Source organism: Chiloscyllium plagiosum, unplaced genomic scaffold, assembly GCF_037043375.1.
Source record: "Chiloscyllium plagiosum isolate Xiang-an unplaced genomic scaffold, Cpla_swu_hap1 HiC_scaffold_18, whole genome shotgun sequence".
NCBI classification, from domain to species: domain Eukaryota; kingdom Metazoa; phylum Chordata; class Chondrichthyes; order Orectolobiformes; family Hemiscylliidae; genus Chiloscyllium; species Chiloscyllium plagiosum.
In genome coordinates, this window is record NW_028270156.1 from 89,390,255 (window position 1) to 89,413,843 (window position 23,589).

The window sequence follows — 23,589 nt, forward strand, 5'->3', positions numbered from 1 at the left end:
ATTTATTTAAAATGTTGTCCAATCACAACTAATGGTAGACACTGCGTTTTAGGTTTTGTGAGTGTAAGCTGGTTGGGTCCAGGCAGTAATCTGTTTGCTGTGAAGAACTGAAGAGAAATGCTGTTTGGAACAATCTGTCAGTCTTTCAGAGGCATGGCCTACATACATAGCATCACACAGACACTGAAGTTCATATACCAGATTACTCCCACATGAGATAGGCGGAAGCAATTTAAAATGTATTTGTATCTGGACTGAAAAATATTTGGAAACACAGTTAAAATGTTGTCATGAAAACAATTTGGTAAAGAAGTTAATATCCAAATAAGATATTTTCAAAGTGCTTGAACTTTACAATAATTTGATCTGGGTGTGATAACCAGGCACATTTGTGTTCTGTGTTTTCAACAGATTTCAGTCTGAAAATCAACCAAACGCATGGGTGAACCTGCGTTTATTGGACAATCAAAGTGGACATGGTTAGTATTGAAGAACAGTCACTGGATACGAAAGGTTAACTCTGATTTCTCTTCACAGATGCTGCTGAGATTTTTTCAGCAATGTTTGCTTTTGTTTCTGATTTAAAGCATCTGTCTTTTTTTTTTGGATATGGTCAAAAGATTTATGACCTCCAATACTTAGACTTTGCTGTTGAAGCTCAGGACTCTCTGGAAATCATTGACACTCTGTCTCGAGTCACACAAAAGGATGTTGGTTGGGATTATACCGGACATCAATGTCGTTGCACAATTGTTTTTGGACACTGAAGTTGTGGAGCTGACATACACTGCATATGGTTGACGAGAGATTCAATGTGAGATCCCATGTGCTACAGTATTCCATCACCTTTGTAACACCTTCACTAAGGATCTAGTCCAGGGTGCAGAATTAAAGAGCCTATATTGGTCAGTGCATTGAGTGTAGGGGTACATGACATTAGTTAGGCCATTTTTGGAATACTATATTCAATTCTGGTCTCCCTGCTATAGGAAAGATGTTGTTAAACTTGAAATGTTGCAGAAGAAATGTACAAGAATGTCACTTGCCCTTGAGGGCTTGTCCTAATGGAGGCTGCGAAGTGACCTGTTTCTGAACAAAGAGACCTTGGAGTGCAAGTTCATAGCTCTTTGAAAGTGGAGTCGCAGGTAGATAGGATAGTGAAGAAAGCATTTAGTATGCTTTCCTTTATTGGTCAGAGTATTGAGTACAGGAGTTGGGAGGTCATGTTGCGGCTGTACAGGACATTGGTTAGGCCACTGTTGGAATACTGCGTGCAGTTCTGGTTTCCTTCCTATCGGAAAGATGTTGTGAAACTTGAAAGGGTTCAGAAAAGATTTACAAGGATGTTGTCAGGGTTGGAGGATTTGAGCTATAGGGAGAGGTTGAACAGGCTGGGGCTGTTTTTCCTGGAGCATCGGAGGCTGAGGGGTGACCTTATAGAGGTTTACAAAATTATGAGAGGCATGGATCGGATAAATAGACAGAATCTTTTCCCTGGGGTGGCGAAGTCCAGAACTAGAGGGCATAGATTTAGGGTGAGAGGGGAAAGATATAAAAGTGATCGAAGAGGCAACTTTTTCATGCAGAGGGTGGTAAATGCACGGAGTGAGCTGCCAGGGGAAGTGATAGAGGCTGGTACAATTGTAACATTTAAGAGGCATCTGGATGGGTGTATGAATAGGAAGGGTTTGGAAGGATATGGGCTGGGTGTAGGCAGGTAGGACGAGATTGGATTGGGATATCTGGTCAGCATGGACAAGTTGGAGCAAAGGGTCTGTTTCTGTGCTGTACATCTTTGTAACTCTCTGAATCTATGACCTCAGAGAGGTTTGCTAAATCATGAAGAGCATGGATAGGGTGAATAGCCAAGGTCTTTTCTAAGGGGAAGAGGAGTTCATACTGGTGCGCACAGTGTTAGGTTGAGATGGGAAAATTTAAGACGGACCCAAGGGGCAACTTTTCTCGAACAGAAGTCGGTGCGTGCATGGAATGAGCTGCCAGAGGAAGTGGTGGAAGCTGGTACAATGACAGCATTTGAAAGGCATCGGATGGTTATATGAATAGGAAGGGTTCAGAGGGATTGGGGTCATGTGCTGGCAAATGGGACTGGATCTGTTCAGGGTGAATGGGTTTAACGGAGCGGTCTGTGTCCGTGCTATGACAATTTAACTCTCAGTCATCAGCATAGAGAAACTGTGAGACATGGTTGTTGGCAGATCATTTGTCTGAATGTTGAAAAGTGTTTAGATCAACCCTGTGCCAACGCTTGGACAGTCTGCCCCATGCACTTCCTATCTTTAATAGAGTCATAGCGTCATAGAGATGTAGAGCACGGAAATAGACCGTTGGTTCAAACCTTCCATCCCGCCCAGATACCCGAAATTAATCTAATCCCATTCGCCAGCATTTGCCCCACATCTCTCTAAGCCCTTCCTATTAATAATAGGCATCCAGATGCCTTTTACATGTTTTAATTAGACCAGCCTTTTCCTCTGGCAGCTCATTCCACGTACACATCAGTCTCTACAAGAAGAGGACTGCCCCTTAAGTCCCTTTAAAATCTTTCCCCTCTCACCTTGAACCTACAACTTCTAGTCTTGGAAATAGATATTGGCTATTTCCCCTATGCATTCCCCTCATGATTTTATAAATGTCTACAAGGTCACCCCTCAACCTTTGAGGGAAATAGCCGCAGCCTATTCAGCTTCTCCCTCTAACTCAAAACTTTCAATCCTACAACACCCTTGTAAACCTTTTCTGAACCCTTTCAAGTTTTATAACATTCTTCCTGTGGCAGGGAAAATAAAATTGAATGCAATATTTCAACAGTGGGCTAACCAATTTCCTTGACAGCCATAACATGACCTCCCAACTCCTATATTCAATGCACTGACAATAAAAGCAAGCAACCCCGGCATTGCAAAGTAGATAGAGTGGGAACCGGCAGTGTGAGGGAGAGAGACTGGGACCTGGCACGGTGAGGGAGAGAGAGTGGGAGCCGGCAGTGTGAGGGAGAGAGAGAGTTGGAGCAGGCAGTGTGAGGGAGAGAGAGTGGGAGCTGGCAGTGTGAGGGAGAGAGAATGGGAGCCGTCAGTTTGAGGGAGAGAGTGGGACCTGGCAGTGTGAGGGAGAGATTGAGAAAGTTATCCAAGATTGTGGAACAGGTACAGTAGGCCCATCTACTCCAGGCTGGCCATCTTTCCTTTCCCTCTCTCTCCTCGTATTGTTTCCCTTCCCTACTGGAGTTCTGTCAATAGGCAGCAGTGGTACTGCATTGTGGGAAGTGTGGCAGCAGCTGTGGGTCCTGAGTGCTGTCAGATGGCCATCTTGGGCGTGGATGTGGCTGTGGGCCCAAGCCCATGGTCAGAGCAAGCCCGAAGTGTCAATGAGGGAGATACATAAATGATGAAACACGGTGGACCCAGCATCAATCAACGTGTCACACCGCTGGTCACAGGTCTCAAGTCTGGAAAGCAATTTTCCATCATCACATTCTGTCTCCTACCTTCTGCATCCAAATGGCTAGTCTTCTCCTTGTATTCCGCGTGACCTCATGTTTCTAAACAATTGACCATGCAGAACTTTGTTTTATGCTGAAAATGTGTTGCTGGAAAAGCGCAGCAGGTCAGACAGCATCCAAGGAACAGGAGAATCGACGTTTCAGAGAACACCTCTGGGACACCCGGACCAACCAACCCAACCACCCCGTAGCCCAATACTTTAACTCCCCCTCCCACTCCACCAAGGACATGCAGGTCCTTGGACCTCTCCGCCCCCATCCCACTCCAGCCTATCACCCTCACCTTGACCTCCCTCCACCTATTGCAATTCCAACGCCCCTCCCCCAAGTCCCTTTTACCTTAGCCTGCTGGACACACTTTCCTTATTCCTGAAGAAGGGCTTATGCCCGAAAAGTCGATTCTCCTGTTCCTTGGATGCTGCCTGACCTGCTGAGTTTTTCCAGCAACACATTTTCAGCTCTGATCTCCAGCATCTGCAGTCCTCACCTTCTCCTCGAAGAACTTTGTTTTCTGCCTTACAGAAGTCCATATAAATCACATTCACCACTCTGCCTTCATCAATCCTCTTCATTACTTCCTTAAAAAACTCAATTCAGTTAATGAGACAGGATTTCCCACCATGTTGGCAAATTCTAATCTGCCTTTCCACATTTATGTAAATCCTCAGGATCCCTCTGGATCCCTCAGGATCTCAGCTCAACATATTGCCCAGCACCAATGCCAGGCTCACCGATCTATATTTCCCTGGCTTCTCCTTCCCACATTTCTTGAACAATGACACCACGTTCGCCAAACCCCAGCCTTCTGGCACCTGATCAGTGACTATTGATGATATAAATATCTCAGCAAGGGGCCCAGTAATCATTTCCTGAGCTTCTCACATAGCTCTCAGGTACACCTGGACAGGTCCTGTGGATATATCAACCTTTATATGTTTAAAGATGTCCATCACCTCCTCCTCTGTAATATGGACACTTTTGAAGATGTCCATATTACAGATATTTATTTCCCCAAGTTCTCATGCTTCCATATCCATATTACAGTAAACACTGATGCAAAATGCTCGTTTAGTGTCTCCCACATCTGCTGCGGTTCCACAGGTGGGCTTGTTGATCTTTCAGGGGCCCTATTCTCTCCATAATTACCCTTTTGTCTTTAATGCATTTATAAATCCCTTTGGATTCTCCTTAACCTTATTTGCCAAAGGTATCTCATGTCCCATTTTTTTCCTTCCTGATTTCACTCTTATGTATACTTCTACTGCATTTATACTCTTCTTGAGATTCTCCAGAATCCTGCTGTCTATACCTGACATATGCTTCCTTCTTATTTTTGAACAAAACGTCATTTTCTCTGGTCATCTGTCTTTCCTTATGCCTACCAGCCTTGCCCTTCACCCCAACTGGAACATACTGTCTCTGGATTCTCATTATCCTATTTTTGATGGCTTCCAACTTTCCAGCCGTCCTTTACCTGAAAATACCCACCTCCAATCAACTTTTGAAAGTTCTTGCCGAATATCATCAAAATTGGCCTTCCTCTAAATTCAAATCTCTAACTTTTAGATCCGCTCTGTCTTTTTCCATCATTGTTTTAAATCTAATAGGATTATGGTCACTGGCCCTGAAGCGCTCCACCACTGATATCTCAGTCACCTGCCCTGCTTTATTTCCCAAGAGTAGGTCAAGTTTTGCTCCTTCTTTAGTAAGAACATCCACATACTGAATCAGAACATTTGCTTGTAGGCACTTAGCAAATTCCTCTCTAACCAAGACATTAACACCATGGCAGTCCCAGTCTGTGCTTTGGAAGGTTCAAATCCCTTACCATCACCACGCTGTTATTCTTCCAGATAACTGAGATCTTCAAACGAATTTGCTTCTCAATTTCCCACTGACTTGTGGGAGTCGACAATAGAATCATATTAAGGTGATTATTCCTGTAACTACATCCAGGGAAATTATTCCCTCCCTACCAGCATTGTGGGTCAACCCACAGCAACTGGACTGCAGTGATTCAAGAAGGCAGCTCACCACCACCTTCTCAAGGGACAAATAGGGATGGGCTGTCAGTGCTGGCCAGCCAGCGCCACCCAATGTCCCATAAATGAATAAAAAAAATTTGGGTGGAACTGAGAAATAAGAAAGGGATAATCACCTTAAGTACAGCCGTAATATTATCCCTAATCAAAAAAAAAATACACCACTCCCTCCCCTCTCTTGCCCCCTTTCAATCCTTCCTCTAGCATCTATTACCCTGGAACATTAAGCTGCCAGTCCTGTCCATCCCTGAGCCATGTCTCTGTAATTTCTATGATATCCCAATTCCATGTTCCTACCCATGCCCTGAGTTCACCTACCTTACCCATTAGCCCACTTGTATTGAAATAAATATGTTTTCTTCCAAAGATGTGCTGGTTAGGTGAATTGGCCATGCTAAATTGCCCACAGAGTTCAGGGATGTGTAGGTTAGGTCCAGTAGTCAGGGATAAATATAGGGAAGTGAAATGGGTGTGGGTGGGTTCCTCTTTGGAAGGTCAATGTGGACGTGATAGGATGAAGGGCCTGTTTCCACACTGTAGGGATTCTGAGTTGAATTCTAATGGTTATGCCTCTTCCTGTCCGAATTTACTAGCACTCATAATCTTGTTTGAAGCATCTAAATTGGGAACAGATGTTCTCAGGGAAATGCACGACAGAAATGTAAAGGTTGTTTAGGGAGCACTTGCTGATAGTGCTGGACAGGTTTGTCCCACTGAGGCAAAGAAGGGATGATAGGGTGAAGGAACCTTGCGTGACAAAGGATGTGGAACATCTAGTCAAGAGGAAGAAGGAAGCTTACTTTAGGTTGAGGAGGCAAGAATCAGACAGGACTCCAGAGCGTTACAAGGTAGCCAGGAAGGAACTGAAGAATGGACTTAGGAGAGCTAGGAGGGGGCATTAAAAAGCCTTGAGTGGGTAGAATTAAGGAAAACCCTAAAGCATTCTATATTTATGTAAGGAATAACAGGATGGCCAGAGTGAGGGTGAGGCTGAGCAAGGACAGTAGAGGAAACTTGTGCCTGAAGGTGGAGGAGGAGGTTGGGGAAGTCCTTAATGAATACTTTGCTTCAGTATTCACTACGGCGAGGGACCTTGACATTTGTGAGGACAGCGTGAAACAGGCTGATCTGCTCAAACAGTTTATGCTCAAAATGTCTATTAGGAGGATGTGCTGAAAAGTTTGAAAAAGGTAAGGATAGCAAAGATGATTCTCGATAGGAGTGAGAGAGACAGGGTAGTTGTCGTGGGGTCTTCAACTTTCCAAATATTGACCAGGAACACGATAGTACGAATACTATAGATGGGTCAGTTTTTGTCCAGTGTGTGCAGGAGGGCTTCCTGACACAGTATGTAGACAGGCCAACAAGGGGCGAAGCCACATTAGATTTGGGATTGGGGAATGAGCCTGGCCAGGTGTTAGACTTGAAAGTAGGTGAGCGCTTTGGTGATAGCGATCACAATTCTGTTATGTGTACTTTAGTAATAGAAAGGGATAGGTGTATACCACTGGGCAAGAGTTACAGATGGGGGAAAGGCAATTACGATGCGATGAAGCAAGATTTAGGAAGCATAGGATGGGGAAGGAACTGCAGGGGATGGGCACATTAGAAATGTGGAGCTTATTCAAGGAAAAGCTCTTATGTGTCTTAGATAAGTATCTACCTGTCAGGCAGGGAGGAAGCTGTAGAGCGCAGGAGCTGTGGTTTACGAAGGAAGTGGAATCTCTGGTCAAGAGGAAGAAGAAGACTTATGTTAGGATGAGAGGTGAAGGCTCAGTTAGGGCGCTTGAGGGTTACAAGGTAGCCAGGAAAGACCTAAAGAGAGAGCTCAGAAGAGCCAGGAGGAGGCATGAGAAGTTGTTGGCGGATAGGATCAGGGTAAACCCTAAGGCTTTCTATAGGTATTTAAGGAATAGAAAAATGACGAGAGTAAGATTAGGGCCAATCAAGGATAGTAGTGGGAAGTTGTGTGTGGAGTCAGAGGAGACAGGGGAAGCACTAAATGAATATTGTTCGACAGTATTCACTCTAGAAAACGACAATGTTGTCGAGGAGAATACTGAGATACAGGCTACTAGACTCGGTGGGATTGAGGTTCACAAGGAAGACATATTAGAAATCCTGCAGAGTGTGAAAATAGATAAGTCCCCTGGGCCGGATGGGATTTATCCTAGGATCCTCTGGGAAGCCAGGGAGGAGATTTCCGAGCCTTTGGCATTGATCTTTAAATTGTCATTGTCTATAGGAATAGTGCCAGAAGACTGGAGGATAGCAAATGTGGTTCCCCTGTTCAAGAAGGGGAGTAGAGACAACCCTGGTAATTATAGACCAGTGAACCTTACTTCAGTTGTTCGTAAAGTGTTGGAAAGGGTTAAAAGAGGTAGGATTTATAATCATCGAGAAAAAAAAAATTAATTAGGGATAGTCAGCACGGTTTTGTGAAGGGGAGGTCGTGCCTCACAAAACTCATTGAGTTCTTTGAGAAGGTGACCAAACAAGTAGATGAGATTAAACTGGTTAATATGGTGTATATGGATTTCAGCAAGGGGTTCGATAAGGTTCCCCACAGTAAGCTATTGGACAAAATGCGGAGGAATGGGATTGTGGGAGATATAATAATTTGGATCAGTAATTGGCTTGCTGAAAGAAGACAGAGGGTGGTGGTTGATGGGAAATGTTCATCCTGGAGTCCAGTTACTAGTGGTGTACCGCAAGGGTTGGTGTTGGGTCCATTGCTGTTCATCATTTTTATAAATGACCTGGATGAGGGTGTAGAAGGGTGGGTATGTAAATGTGCAGACGACACTAAAGTCGGTGGATTTGTGGGTAGTGATGAAGGATGTTGTAAGTTACAGAGAGACATAGATAAGCTGCAGAGCTGGGCTGAGAGGTGGCAAATGGAGTTTAATGCGGACAAGCGTGAGGTGATTCACTTTGGTCGGAGTAACTGAAATGCAAAGTACTGGGCTAATGGTAAGATTCTTGGTAGTGTAGATGAGCAAAGAAATCTCGGTGCCCATGTACACAGATACTTGAAAGTTGCCACCCAGGTTGACAGGGTTGTTAAGAAGGCATACACTCTTTTAGCTTTTGTTAATAGAGGGATCGAGTTCCGGAACCATGAGGTTATGCTGCAGCTGTACAAAAGTCTGGTGCAGCTGCGCTTGGAGTATTGTGTACAGTTCTGGTCACCGCATTATAAGAAGGATGTGGAAGCTTTGGAAAGGGTGTAGAGGAGATTTACTAAGATGTTGCCTGGTATGGAGGGAAGGTCTTACGAGGAAAGATTGAGAGACTTGAGGTTGTTTTCATTAGAAAGAAGACGGTTGAGAGGTGACTTAATAGAGATATATAAGATAATCAGAGGATTAGATAGGGTGGACAGGGAGAGCCTTTTTCCAAGTATGCTGACGGCGAGCACGAGGGGGCATAGCTTTAAATTGAGGGGAGATATATATAGGACAGATGTCAGAGATAGTTTCTTTACTCAGAGAGTAGTAAGGGTATGGAATGCTTTGACTGCAACAGTAGTAGATTTGCCAACTTTAAGTACATTTAAGTCGACATTGGACAATCATATGGACGTACATGGATTAGTGTAGGTTAGATGGGCTTCAGATTGGTATGACAGGTCGGCGTAACATCGAGGGCCGAAGGGCCTGTACTGCGCTGTAATGTTCTATGTTCTATGTTTTATGATACATAAGTCCCATGGGCCAGACAGGATACACCTAGGATATACAGGAAGCGAGGGAAGAGATTGCCGCGCCTTTGACGATGACATTTGCATCCTCACTGTCCACTGGAATAGTGCCAAATGATTGAAGTGTGGCAAATGTTATTCCTTTGTTCAAGAAAGGGAATAGGGTTAACTCTGAAAACTACAAACCAGCCAGTCTTACATCTGTGGTAAACAAATAATTGGAGAGGATTCTGACAGACAGGATTTTTGATTACTTGGAAAACCATAGCTTGATTAGAGATAGTAATCATGGCTTTGTGAGGGGCAGATCATGCTTCACAATTGGCTATCACAAGTTTTAAGATGATTGGAGGAAGGTCTGGGGGGATGTCAGAGGTAGATTCTTCACACAGAGAGCGGTGGGTGTGTGGAATGCACTGCCAGCAGTGATATTAGAGTCAGATACATGAGGGATATTTAAGTGACCCTTAGATAGGCACATGGAAGGTGGAACAATGAAGGGCATGGATGTTCCTTTGATCTTCGAGGAGGATAAAAGGTCAGCACAACATCGAGGACTGAAGGGCCAGTCCTGTGCTTTCTTGTTCAATGTTCGACGTTAACAGCACAAGTTCAATTCCCACGCTGGTTGAAGTTAAAAATCATGCAGCAGCAGGTTTATTTGGAAGCACTAACTTTTGAGGTGCTATGTCTTCATCAGTGCTCCAAAGGCTGGTGTTTCCAAATAAATCTTTTGGACTCTAACCTGGTGTTGTATGATTTTTAACCTTGGCCACCCCAGACCAACACTGGCACCTCCAAACCACACTGGTTGAGATCACAATAAAAATCCCACCTTCTTAACCCCCCGCTCCCCTGAGGCATGGTGATCCAGGTGAAACACACAATCAGTCATGTTTCTGAGAGATCAGCCCTATGATCGAATGGGAATTTACTAAAGGAATATATATCCCAGTCAGGATGGTGAGTGGCTTGGAAAGGAACATGCCGGTCATGGTGTTCTCATGCATCTACTGCCTTTGCCTTTAGGAAGGTGGTGTTCATGGATGTTGAAGGTGCTGTCCACGGAGCATTTGTGGTGGATGGACTGAATGTTTGTAGATGTGGTGCCAATCAAACTGGTTACTTCATCATAAAAGAGAAAATGTTGGAGAAACTGAGCAGGCCTGGTGTAACTGTGAAGAGAGAAAGAGAATGAATGTTTCTAGTCTGACATAACTCCTCGTCAGCACTGTTCTGAAGAAGAGTTATATTGGATTCAAAAGGTTAACACAGAACATAGAACACAGAACATAGAACAGTACAGCACAGAACAGGCCCTTCAGCCCACGATGTTGTACCGACCACTGATCCTCATGCATGCACCCTCAAATTTCTGTGACCATATGAATGTCCAGTAGTCTCTTAAATGTCCCCAATGACCTTGCTTCCACAACTGCTGCTGGCAACGCATTCCATGCTCTCACAACTCTCTGTGTAAAGAACCCGCCTCTGACATCCCCTCTATACTTTCCTCCAAAGAGTTTAAAACTATGACACCTCGTGTTAGTCATTTCTGCCCTGGGAAATAGTCGCTGACTATCGACTCTATCTATGCCTCTCATTACCTTGTATACCTCAATTAGGTCCCCTCTCCTCCTCCTTTTCTCCAATGATAAAAGTCTGAGCTCAGTCAACCTCTCTTCATAAGATAAGTCCTCCAGTCCAGGCAGCATCCTGGTAAACCTCCTCTGATCCCGTTCCAAAGCATCCACATCTTTCTTATAATATTGTGACCAGAACTGTACGCAGTATTCCAAGTGCGGTCTAACCAAAGTTTAGAGCTGCAACAAGATCTCACGACTCTTAAACTCAATCCCCCTGTTAATGAAAGCCAAGATGCCATATGCTTTCTAAACAACCCTGTACGCTTGTGTGGCCATTTTAAGGGATCTATGTACCTGCACCCCAAGATCCCTCTGTTCCTCCACACTGCCAATAATTCTATCCTTAATCCTGAGCTAAGCTTTCAAATTCGACCTTCCAAAATACATCATCTCGCATTTATCCAGGTTGAACTCCATCTGCTACCTCTCAGCCCATCTCTGCATCCTGTCAATGTCCCGCTGCAGCCTACAACAGCCCTCTATACTGTCAACGACACCTCCAACCTTTGTGTCGTCTGCAAACTTGCTGACCCATCCTTCAATCCCCTCATCCAAGTCATTAATAAAAATTACAAACAGTAGAGGCCCAAGGACAGAGCCCTGTGGAACACCACTCACCACAGACTTCCAGGCAGAATATTTTCCTTCTACTGCCACTCGCTGTCTTCTGTTGGCCAGCCAATTCTGTATCCAGACAACTATGTTCCCCTGTATCTCATTCTCCCTGACCTTCTGAATGAGCCTACCATGGGGAACCATGATAAAAATGCCTTGCTGAAGTCCATATACACTACATCCACAGCTCGACCCTCATCAACTTTTCTCATCACATCCTCAAATAACTCGATAAGGCTTGTGAGGCTGACCTGCCCCTCACAAAGCCGTATTGACTGTATTTAATCAAACTATGCTCTTCAAGATCGTCATAAATCCTATCCCTCGGAATCTTTCTAACACCTTACAGACGACAGACGTGAGACTTACTGGTCTGTAATTGCCAGGGATTTCCCTATTTCCTTTCTTGAAGAGAGGAATTGCATTTGCCTCTCTCCAGTCCTCAGGTACGACTCCAGTGGAGAGCGAGGATGCAAAGATCTTCGCAAGTGGCGAAGCAATTGCATTTCTCGTTTCCCAAAGCAGCCGAGGACAAATCTGGTCCGGGCCTGGCGACTTGTCAATCTTAATGTTTAACAAAATTTTCAGCTCATCAGCTTCCTCTATCTCTATCCATTCCAGCATGCACACCTGCTCTTCAAAGGTTTCATTCACTACAAAGTTCATTTCTTTCGTAAAGACAGAAGCAAAAAACTCATTTAGGGCTTCCCCTACCTCCTCAGACTCCACACAAAAATTCCCTATGCTATCCCTGATCGGCCCTACTCTTTCTTTGACCATTCTCTTATTCCTCACATAAGTGTAAAATGCTTTTGTGTTCTCCCTAATCCGTTCTGCCAAGCCTTTCTCATGCCCCCTCCTGGCTCTCCTCAGATCATTTTTGAGCTCCTTCCTCGCCTGCCTGTAATCCTCTAGAGCTGAGCTTGACCCTAACTTCCTTACCTTATGTAAGCTACCTTTTTCCTTTTGATGAGAAGCTCCACCGATCTCGTCATCCAAGGTTCCTTTATCTTACCACTTCTTGCCTGTCTCAGAGGGACATATTTATTCATCACTTGCAACAACTGTTCCTTAAACAGTCTCCACATGTGTATAGTGCCTTTACCATGGAAAAATTGCTTCCAATCCATGCTTCCTAACTCATGTCTAATCACATCATAGTTTCCTCTTTCCCAATTAAATATCTTCCCATTTTGCCTAATCCTCTCCTTCTCCATAGCTATGTAGAATGTGAGGTAGTTGTGGTCACTATCACCAACATGCTCTCCCACCACAAGATCTGATACCTGCCCCGGCTCGTTTCCGAGCACCAAGTCTAGAATGGCCTCTCCCTGGTCGGCCTGTCAACGTACTGAGTTAGGAAACCCTCCTGAACACACCTTACAAAAACAGCTCCATTCAAATCTTCTGCTCGAAGGAGGTTCCAATCAATATTGGGAAAGTTAAAGTCACCCATTATAACAATCCTACTACGCCCACACTTTTCCAAAATCTGCCAACCTATGCTTTTTTCCATTTCCCTGCTGCTATTGGGGAGCCTGTAGTAAACCCCTAATGAGGTGACTGCTCCCTTGCTGTTCCTAATTTCCACCCATACTGACTCGGTAGGCAGATCTTCGTCGACAATGGAAGCTTCTGTAGCTGTGATACCCTTTCTGATTAGTAGTGCTACACCCCCTCCTCTTCTCCCCCCTCCCTATTCTTTTTAAATGCTATAAACCATGGAACATCCAGCAACCATTCCTGCCCCTGAGAAACCCATGTCTCTGTTATGGCCACAACATCATAGCACAGGTACTGATCCATGCTCTAAGTTCATCACTTTTATTCCTGATACTCCTTGCGTTAAAGCAAGCACACTTTAACTGATCCCTTAGTTCCTTCCCAGGAAAGTCCTTCCCACTATCTGGTCTACCTCTTGCTATTGCCTCATCTGCATCAACTCTCACCTCTGGTATACAGCTTAGGTTCCCACCCCCTGCCAATACTAGTTTACACCCTCTCGAACGACTTGAGCAAACCTTCCTCCCAGGACATTGGTCCCCTTCCAGTTCAGATGCAACCCGTCCTTTTTGTACAGGTCCCACCTTCCCCAGAAGGCATCCCAATTATCTACATATCTGAAGCCCTCCCTCCTACACCAGCTGCGCAGCCACGTGTTAAGCTACGCCCGCTCCCTGTTCCTTGCCTCGCTATCTCGTGGCACCGGGAGTAAACTAGAGAACACTACTCTGTTCGTCCTGCTTTGCAGCTTCCATCCTAACTTCCTGAAATCACTTTTTATATCCTCGATCCTTTTCCTGGCTATATCATTAGTGCCAATATGTAACACGATTTCTGACTGTTCGCCCTCCCCTTTTAGAACCTTATACACCCGATCATTGATGTCCCGGACCCTGGCACCAGGCAGGCAACATACCTTCCGGGTATCCCGATCCTGACCACAAAATCTCCTGTCGATTCCCCTAACTATCGAGTCCCCTACCACGAGTACTTTTCTATTCTGCCCCCTTCCCTTCTTTGGCACAGTGTCAGGCTCAGTGCCAGAGAACTGACTGCTATGGCTTTCCTCTGGTAGGTCATTCCCCCCAGCAGTATCCAAAACGGTATACTTATTGTTGAGGGGATTTTCCACAGGGGATCTCTGCACTGTCTGTCTGGGCCCTTTCCTCCCCCTAACTGTATCCTATCTATCCTTGTCCTGAGCCTTAGGAGTGACCAACTCCTGGTATCTCCTCTCAATTACCCCCTCAGCCGCCCGAATGATCCGTAGTTCATTCAGCTCCAGCTCCAATTCCCTAACGCAGTTTTCAAGGAGCTGGAATTGGGTGCACTTCCCGCAGATGTCGCCAGCAGAGTCGTGTGCCCTGTCTCCCACCTGCCACATTCTGCAGGAGGAGCAAGCAACTGCCCTAGCATCCATACCCGACTTATCTGAACACCCACTCAGTACTAAAGTAGAAAGCTTAGTTCAAGTTGCTATAAAATTAATAACAAACTTATATTCAATCGAGAAAGATAAGAAACAACCTTACTTTTTGTTTGTCTCCACAGGTGCTGCCACGTTTGCCGAATTTCTCCAGCACTTTCTGACTTCATTTTGGATTTTCAGTGTCTGCAACATTGTGCTTTTATTTGGCTGCTTGGTCATGCTGGGATCCAAATTCTTGGGAGATCTTGGAGATATTTCCGTCCAGGCAAGTGGGGAGTATTCCATCACATTCCTGACCTGTGCCTTGGAGATGGTGGAGAGGCTTGAGGTACATCCCTCACTGCAGTGTTCCTGCCCCCTGAGCTGCTCTTGGAGCCACAGTACTTACATTGTAAATCCATTTCATTATCAGCTCAATGGGAACTCCCAGCTTGTTGATTGTAGGGGATTCAGCAACAGCAAAGCCTTGAATGTCTAAAGGCGTTATTTATGTGATCTATTATTGGAGGTAGTAATTGTTTCGCATTTGTGTGGCACGGATGTTAATTGCCATTTGTCAGCCCAGGCCTGGAACATAGAACATTGAACATTACAGCGCAGTACAGGCCATTCGACCCTCAATATTGTGCCAACCTGTGAAACCAGTCAGAGGTCTACCTAACCTACACTACTCCATTCTCATCCATGTTTATCCAATGACCATTTAAATGATTTTAAAGTTGGAAAGTCTACGACTGTTGCAGGCCGGGCGTTCCATGCCTTTGCTACTCTCTGAATAAGGAAACTACCTCTGACATCTTACAGCTTCTTACAGTGAGCGAATTTCTGATCCAAACCACTAAATCACCCTCAACCCCATGCCTCAATTAGGTTAGCGAGACACGATCTACCCTTCACAAAAGCATTTTGACTATCCCTAATCAACTTAGTCCTTTCTCGATGATCATAAATCCTAACTCTTCTAGCCTTTGCGAACACTTTACACACAATTGAAGTAAGGCTCACTGGCCTATAATTACAGGGTTGTCTCTACTCCCCTTCTTGAACAAGGGAACAACATCTACTATCCTCCAGTCTTCTGGCACTATTCTTATAGACAATGACAAAATAAACATCAAAGCCAAAGGCAGTGCAATCTCCTCCCTGGCTTCCCAGAGAGTCCTAGGATAAATCCCATCTGGCACAGGGGACACATCTATTTTCACACTTTCCAGAATTGCTAACAGTTTCTCCTTATGAACTTCAATCCCGTCTTGTCTAATAGTCTGTACCTCAGTATTCTCCTCAACAACATTGCCTTTTTCCAGTGTGAATACTGATGAAAAATATTCATTCTGTACCTCTCCTATCTCCTCGAACTGCACGCACAGCTTCCCATTACTGTACTTGACTGGTTCTAATCTTATTCGAGTCATTCTTTTATACCTGACATGAGTCTCGAATGCTTTAGTGTTTTCCTGTTCCTACCTGCCAAAACTTCTCATGTTCCCTCCTGGCTCTCTCTTTAGATCCTTACTGGCTGACTTGTAAGTCTCAAGCGCCCTAATTGAACCTTATCGTCTCATCTTAAGCCTCCCTCTTCCCTTGACAAGAGATTCAACTTCTTTAGTAAATCACGGTTCCTTCTCTCAAACACTTCCCCGTTGCCTGACAGGTACATACTTATCAAGGACATACAGTAGCTCTTCCTTGAACAAGCTCCACATTTCAATTGTGCCCTGCAGTTTCCTTCTCATCCTATGCATCTTAAATCCTAATCACATCAGAAACAGAAGCGCTGAAGAAGGGCTCATGCCCGAAACATCGATTCTCCTGCTCCTTGGATGCTGCCTGACCTGCTGCGCTTTTCCAGCAACACATTTTCAGCTCTGATCTCCAGCATCTGCAGTCCTCACTTTCCCCTCGATAATTGCTTTCACCCCAACTATATCTCTTGCCCTGCGGAATATGACTGTCCATTTCCATCACTGAAGTAAATGTAATCGAACTGTGGTCACTGTCACCAAAGTGCTCACCTACCTCCAAATCTAACATGAAGCCTGGCTCATTAGCCGGTACCAAATCCAATGTGGCCCCGCCCCTTGTCTGCCTATCTGCATACTGTGTCAGGAAACAGTCCTGCACACGTTGGACAAAAACTGACCCATCTAAAGTAAACATTTTCAGTCAATATTTGGAAAGTTAAAGGTCCCCATAGCAACTACCCTGTTACTTTCTCTCCTATTCACAATCATCTTTACAATGCTTTACTCTACTTCCCTAGGACTTTTCAGAAGCCTATACAAATCTCCAGATAGGTTGACCTCTCTTTTCCTGTTTCTAACCTCAGCCCATTCTACCTCAGTAGATGAGCATCATCAAACGTCCTTTCAGCCACCGTAATACTATCCTTGTCTAACAATGCCTCACCTCCCCCTCTTTTATCATCATCTCTGTTCCTACTGAAACATCTAAAACACGGAACCTGAAACAAACGATCCATGTCTCCAAAATGGCCACAACGTCAAAGTCCCAGGTACCAACCCATGCTGAAATTTCACCCACCTTATTCCAGATGTTCCTGGCATTGAAGTAGATCCACTTCAAGCCACCTTCCTGTTTTCTGTTACACTCCTGTGATCTTGAAACTTTATTTATGAGCTCACTACTCTCCACCTCCTGCACACTGGAGCTACAATTCAGGTTCCCATCTTTTGCTGAATTAGCTTAAACATTCATGAAGCACATAAATAAATTGCACCCCAAGGATATTGGAACCCCTCTGGTTCAGGTGTAGACCATGCTGTTTGTAGATGTCCCACTTACCCCGGAATGAGCCCCAATTATCCGGGTATCTGAAACCCTCCCTCCTGTAACATCCCTGTAGCCACATGTTCAAATACAATGTCACCTTATTCCTCACCTCACGAGCATGTGACATGGGTAACAAACCAGAGACATCAATTCTGTTTGCTCTAGCACTAAGCTTCCACCCTAGCTCCCTGAATATCTGCCTTAAATCCCCATCCCGTTTCCTACATATGTTGTTGGTGCCTATGTGGAGCACGACTTGGGGCCGCTCCTCCTCCCACTTAAAGATACCGAAAACACGATCAGAAACATCATGAACCCTGGCACTTGGGAGGCAATACATCAACCGTCAGTCTCTCTCGTTCCCCCAGAACCTTCTATCATTCCCCCTAATTATGAAGTCCCCAATGACTAACGTTCTGCTCCTCCTCCCCCTTCCCTTCTGAGCACGAGAGACATATGCTGTGCCAGAGTCCTCTACCCCATGTGTTACTCCTGGTAAGTCATCCCCCGCAGCAGTATCCAAAACAGTATACTTGCTATTGAGGGGAATGGCCACAGGGAGTCCCTGCACTGTCTGCTGACTGTAATCCATCTACCATTCCCCTAACCTGAGGTGTGACTACCTCCCTGTAACTCCTCTCAATTACTCCCTCAGCCTCCCAATTGATCCGAAGTTCATCCAGCTCTGTGCCCAGTTCCCTAACGCCATTTCCGAGGAGCTGAAGTTGCCAGGATCTTGCTGCAGAGCCACATGGAGTGCTTCAGTATCTGAGGAGGGAAGAATGCTGCTGAACATTGTGTGAGTATTAGCGAACCCTCGGACCCATGACATTTTGCCTGAGGGAAGGTCAGTTATACAGTCACTAAAGATAGTTAGGGCTAGGACACAATCTTGAGGACCTCCTGCTGTGAGGGCCTGGAGCTTAGATGGCTGACCTCCACCAATCGCACCAATTGCTGTGGGTCGGGAGTCACGTGTAGCCCAGACAAGACAAGGACAGCCCTAATCCGTAAAGGGCATTAGAGAACCAGATGGGTTTTAACAACAATTGACAAAGGTTTCGTGGTCACCATTAGAGTCATAATTCCACATGTTTATTAAATTGAAGTTCTGCCATCTGTCATTGATAGGATTTGACCCGGGTCCACGATAAGAGTTGGGGAGTATCTGAATATGAGCCAGTTCGATGGCTGGCCTCCTGGCTGATTTAGAATCCAACTTGTCATTTTTGTCCCAATTTTGAAATAAATGTTTAAGTTTTATTATTTCTCATTGAGTGTAATATTGGTTTCCTTCTATTTGGTCTCGAGAAAATGTGAATACAGACAGACGGAGTGAGGGCTGTGAACTACGTGAACTTGAAGCCTATCTGAACTAATGTGACATCACCCAATTTGAGATGGTGTTTGATAGGCTTTCCTTTATTGGTCAGAGCATTGAGTACAGGAGTTGGGAGGCCATATTGCGGCTGTACAGGACATTGGTTAGGCCACTGTTGGAATATTACGTGCAATTCTGGTCTCCTTCCTACCAGAAAGATGTTGTGAAACTTGAAAGGGTTCCAAAAAGATTTACAAGGATGTTGCCAGAGTTGGAGGATTTGAGCTATTGGGATAGGATGAACAGGCTGGGGCTGTTTTCCCTGGAGCGTCGGAGGCTAAAAGGTGACCTTATAGAGGTTTCCAAAATTATGAGGGGCATGGATAAGATAAATAGACAAAGTTTTTTCGCTGTGGTTGGGGAATCGAGAACTGGAGGGCATAGGTTTAGGGTGAGAGGGGAAAGATATAAAAGAAATCTAAGGGGCACCTTTTTCACACAGAGGGTGGTACATGTATGGTCTGAGCTGCCAGAGGATGTGGTGGAGGCTGGTACAATTGCATTATTTAAGAGGTGTTTGAATGGGTATATGAATAGGAAGGGTTTGGAGGAATATGGGTCGGGTGCTGGCAGGTGGGACTAGATTGGGATGGGATATCTGGTCGGCAGGGACAGGTTGGACCGAAGGGTCTGTTTCCATGCTGTACATCTCTATGACTCTATGACCTTATTTGCCAATGCTATCTCATGTCCCCTTTTGGCCCTCCTGATTTCCCTCTTAAATATATGCCTACATGGTCTCTGCTGTCCAAACCTGACATATGTCTCCCTTTTCTTTCTTAACCAACATCTCAATTTCTCCAGTCATCCAGCATTCCCTACACCTACCAGCCTTGCCTTTAACCCGAACAGGAACACATTCTCTCTGGACTCTCGTTATCTCATTTGTGAAGGCTTCCCATTTTCTAGCCATGTATAGCTTTGAGTGTGATTTGAGAGATACAGACTCGATGGAGCGAAGGGCCATGTCAGTCCTGTATGATGCCATCATTCTATGAATTTGATCTGGATGTAATAATTTGTTTTGAGTAAATGTGACCAAGTGGAGGTTCCAGCTGTTGGTGTAGTCGGTACCAGCTTCAGGTTCTGTATTAGAGTGCTCATTCACAGAGAGAATTGCCCAAATCAGTCATATAACTGAATTAACAAGGAAATTAGTGGGATAACAGTGTGCAGTGGAACAGCTCTCCAAAAGCTCTACAACACGAGGTATTGAATGTCTGAGTAGAATGAAGGTTATCACTGAAACGAATTTCAAAAGGTAGCTAGATATTGATGGGACTGATAGTGAGTGAAATTTGCAAGAACTGTTGCTTGAAGCCAAAGTAGATTCCCTGAGAATTAACAGGATCAGATTAATCCAGTCTTTGGGGAATTCGAATACAGACATAAATCTCAATGCTATCACATCATTAAAATAAACCTGTTGTCATAATTTGTTTGTTCAAAATTATGTTAAAAAAATTGAAGGTGTAATCACAGTTTCCCAGTGGAGATACCACACAATATAAAATAAAGTCTCTGGAACTGTGTCAGCTTCATCTCCGAGAGAATTCTCTGATTTCGACACATAGCAGGCAGCAGGAAGGGAAAGGTTGTATCACACACAACGAAATGCATCTTCTCAGGGAAAGGATCGATAGAGTGTACGAGACCATGCTTGTTGTCGTTGGTGTTCCTGGTAGGTCTTGCAACAACTTAACTTACATAAACTTCTGCATTGAATTATCCTGATTTCTACCGACAACTGATAAATTATTATATTTCCATTTAGCAAAGCAAATCCTGATGGCAGACAATAGTGTCCTCACTTAGTGAGTTTAAAGTGAATAGATTGTCAGTTCGGAGGCTCCACAGTAATGGACAGCATTGTGTGTTTCCCTCTACTGTGCAGAATAGGTTTACACTGAGGCCACATTGATGGAGTTTGGCTGAGCATCAGCCCTGGCAGGTCTCGAAAGTGTTTCGGAAGACCACCCTCTCTCTGTGGTAGTTCACAGCCTGCTATCGGTCAGATGAGTTTTGTAACAACCCACCTTTCAGTGACACCTAGTATTTCCCAATCCTTGATGGAAAGGGATTGTGTTGGTGGATCTTGCTCAGGCAGCTCGCTCCAAATGGGAGCCCAGATACAGCAGGGTAATGGGTGGGTTCAGCAGGTCATTAGGAATGAGGAGACAATGGGGGCTGCAGATAGACCGTGGTGATGGAAAAGGCACAGCAGGCAACATCCGAGGAGCAAGAACATAGAACATAGAACAATACAGCACAGAACAGGCCCTTCGGCCCACAAGAGAGTCAAAGTTTCGGGCAGGACCCTTCTTCAGGACAGTTAAAGTGACCAATGTTGCATGGATTCAGATTTTATTTGCGGGAGGTGCTATTCCATCGTGGACATTTTGGGGGGTGGGGTGGGGGAAGTCATGCCCAAAATATGGACTTTCTTGCTCCTGGGATGCTGCCTGACCTGCTGTACCTTTTCCAGCACCATGCTGTATCAACTCAAGTCATCAGGAGTGATAAGTGATGGTCAGCAAGGATGAGTTTGATAGTCTTGTGTGTTTTCATCAGTCAGTGGATGTGTGACGGCATCGTATTTGTGAGGACAGATCACTGGGAGGGATGTTGAGCACAGGAGGCCAATTATGAAGTGTATTGTTGAATTCTTTGATTGGTGAACAGACATGTCAGTGTGCCATTTGTAAAATGATGCACAGTACCGTGGTACAGTGTCTAATAGGACAAACTCTAAGATCTGGAGTATTGTGGCAGCGGATCTCCCACAGAGGATCAAACAACTTTGTCCAACAGGATATTTCCTTCATTGCCCTTTGTTGCTGTTACACTTTGATGTTCCCCAAACAATAATGGTCTTCGTGAAGGTGCATTCATTTGAGAATGTTATTTTGTCTTTGACTATCAATTTTGATAAGTATTTATTACTCTGCAATGCACAGCCGTGGTACAAGTCTAGTGAACTCCATGGAGAATGCTGGGTAAACTGTGGGGTATTCTAGCCCCAGGATTCACTCCAAATCTGAGAGGGGGAATCTCCATTCACTAGGAGAGGGCTGAGGAGAGAAGCTTGGGAGCATAGGCCTCGACATCAGGCAGGAAGCTTTGCTTCATCCCAGATAAAGTGTCTGCTTTTTAAACCAGAGCATTACCATGACCAGTGTTGTGGGGATTCAGATTTTATTTGCATGAGGGCTGTGCTGTACGATCTTGGACAGATGAGGGAAGTCAGGTCAAATGCTGAAGTTTTTCTGATTAAAGTGGATATCCAATCTGGGACATGGTGATTGGATTCACTGCTGAATATCTTCATGAGAAAGGGACTCAATGCCCTATCATTTGTTCATCCATATTGTGATTAAATGCCCAGCCTGTGGTTCATACAGTGTGGATGTCGAATTCTGAATGTAAACTGAACTGTGGAGACTCCCAAACCGAATAGAAGAATGTTGTGATCGATGTCCATACTAGGTGCCTGCTTTTCTGTTTTACTGATCCCTGGTGTCTTTGTATGGGTGCTATGGGCTTATGGGAAATGCCAGCCAGTCAGAGTAACCCGGAAAGCAGATGATATTGACTGCTGCTGAACCAAAAACACTTTGAGTATATGACTGTGTTTCTGTGAGTAATCTGCTGCTCATGTTCTTCCCTATTTCCTTTAAATGTGCAAATGATTCATTTAGAGAGAATGCGATGATATGGTTCAGATTCTTTAAACTTCATAAAGCATGGAACAACAATTATCTTTGTGTCATTACTTACAGTCTGGGCTCAGGCAGAGAGAATGTTTGATTAATAACCTCAAGTCCCTTTTTTTTTTCTCTTACAGTTAGTCTAGTGGTGATTGTAATCTTAGCTCGGGGCAAATGTGGCCTTTCTACATGCAGCACTCGCTACCTGGTGGCCATGACAATGTCAGATCTACTGTTCATTGTTTTTTATATCATCCTTCACCGATTTCGACAGTATTATTATCCACTGTGTTTCCTGCAAATCACTCCTGTTTGTGGTGTTATCTATGCCCTCAACCGCTTGAGCATTGACTGTTCTGCGTGGTTCACCATTGCTTTTTCCTTTGATCGATTTGTTGCCATTTGTTTACATGAGATGAAAACTAAGTATTGCACAGGGAAAACTGCAACCAGGGTTCTAGCAACAATCTGCATCTTCTTTTGTTTAAAGAATATTCCCAACTCCTTTGTATATAGACCTGGAAAGATGATCAACAATGTTCCATGGTACTGTTATGTCACGTACAGTTATCTTTATGACCCTCGGTGGACAAGTTTTAAATATTTTGAGACCTTTTTAACACCACTGTTCCCATTCACTTTTATTGTCTTTATCAACATTCTGACTGTCAGACATATCTTCGAGGCCATTAAGGTGCGGAAGGAACTGAGAGGTCAGAGAAAAACACAGAATGATCCAGAGGTAGAGAGCAGGAAGAATTCTGTGATTTTACTCTTTGCCATATCTGCCAGCTTCATACTTCTCTGGTTGTTGCATATTTTACATTTCTTTAATGTCGGTTATTCATTGGATTCTGTTTCTTTTCTTCTCTTTGCTCAGATTGGATACATGCTGAGGAACTTAAGTTGCTGCACAAATGCCCTTATTTATGTGGTGACACAGAAACATTTCAGAGACCAGTTAAAGTACGCCATGACATATCCAGTTAGAACAATAATTCAATTGATGAATCAATCATAGTAACTGAGAGCCAACATTAGGTGCAGCAGAGAACGGAACGAGGAATCCACGTGAGGAATGGACCGAAAGGAGAAGGAGGAGCAGCAACATGATAACACTCCTTTCCTCATGGGCAAGGAATGACTCCATCTGAGGAGCAAAATGACAGAGACTGGAGGTGTAAAGCCAGTGTAAAGTGCTGTTAGTAATCAGCAACAATTTGTAGGAAGTGGAGGAACAAAAGCAAATC

The 23,589-nt window shown here is 44.5% G+C and overlaps 1 long non-coding RNA gene across 1 annotated transcript; it reads left to right on the forward strand.

Annotated features, from left to right (window-relative positions):
- The first annotated feature begins 420 nt into the window (after positions 1 to 420).
- On the forward strand, positions 421 to 23,367 carry LOC148147045 (uncharacterized). The gene is made up of 3 exons (XR_015760042.1): positions 421 to 479; positions 17,907 to 18,050; positions 23,220 to 23,367. It is a non-coding gene; the product is annotated as an uncharacterized LOC148147045 (long non-coding RNA).
- Positions 23,368 to 23,589: the final 222 nt, after the last annotated feature.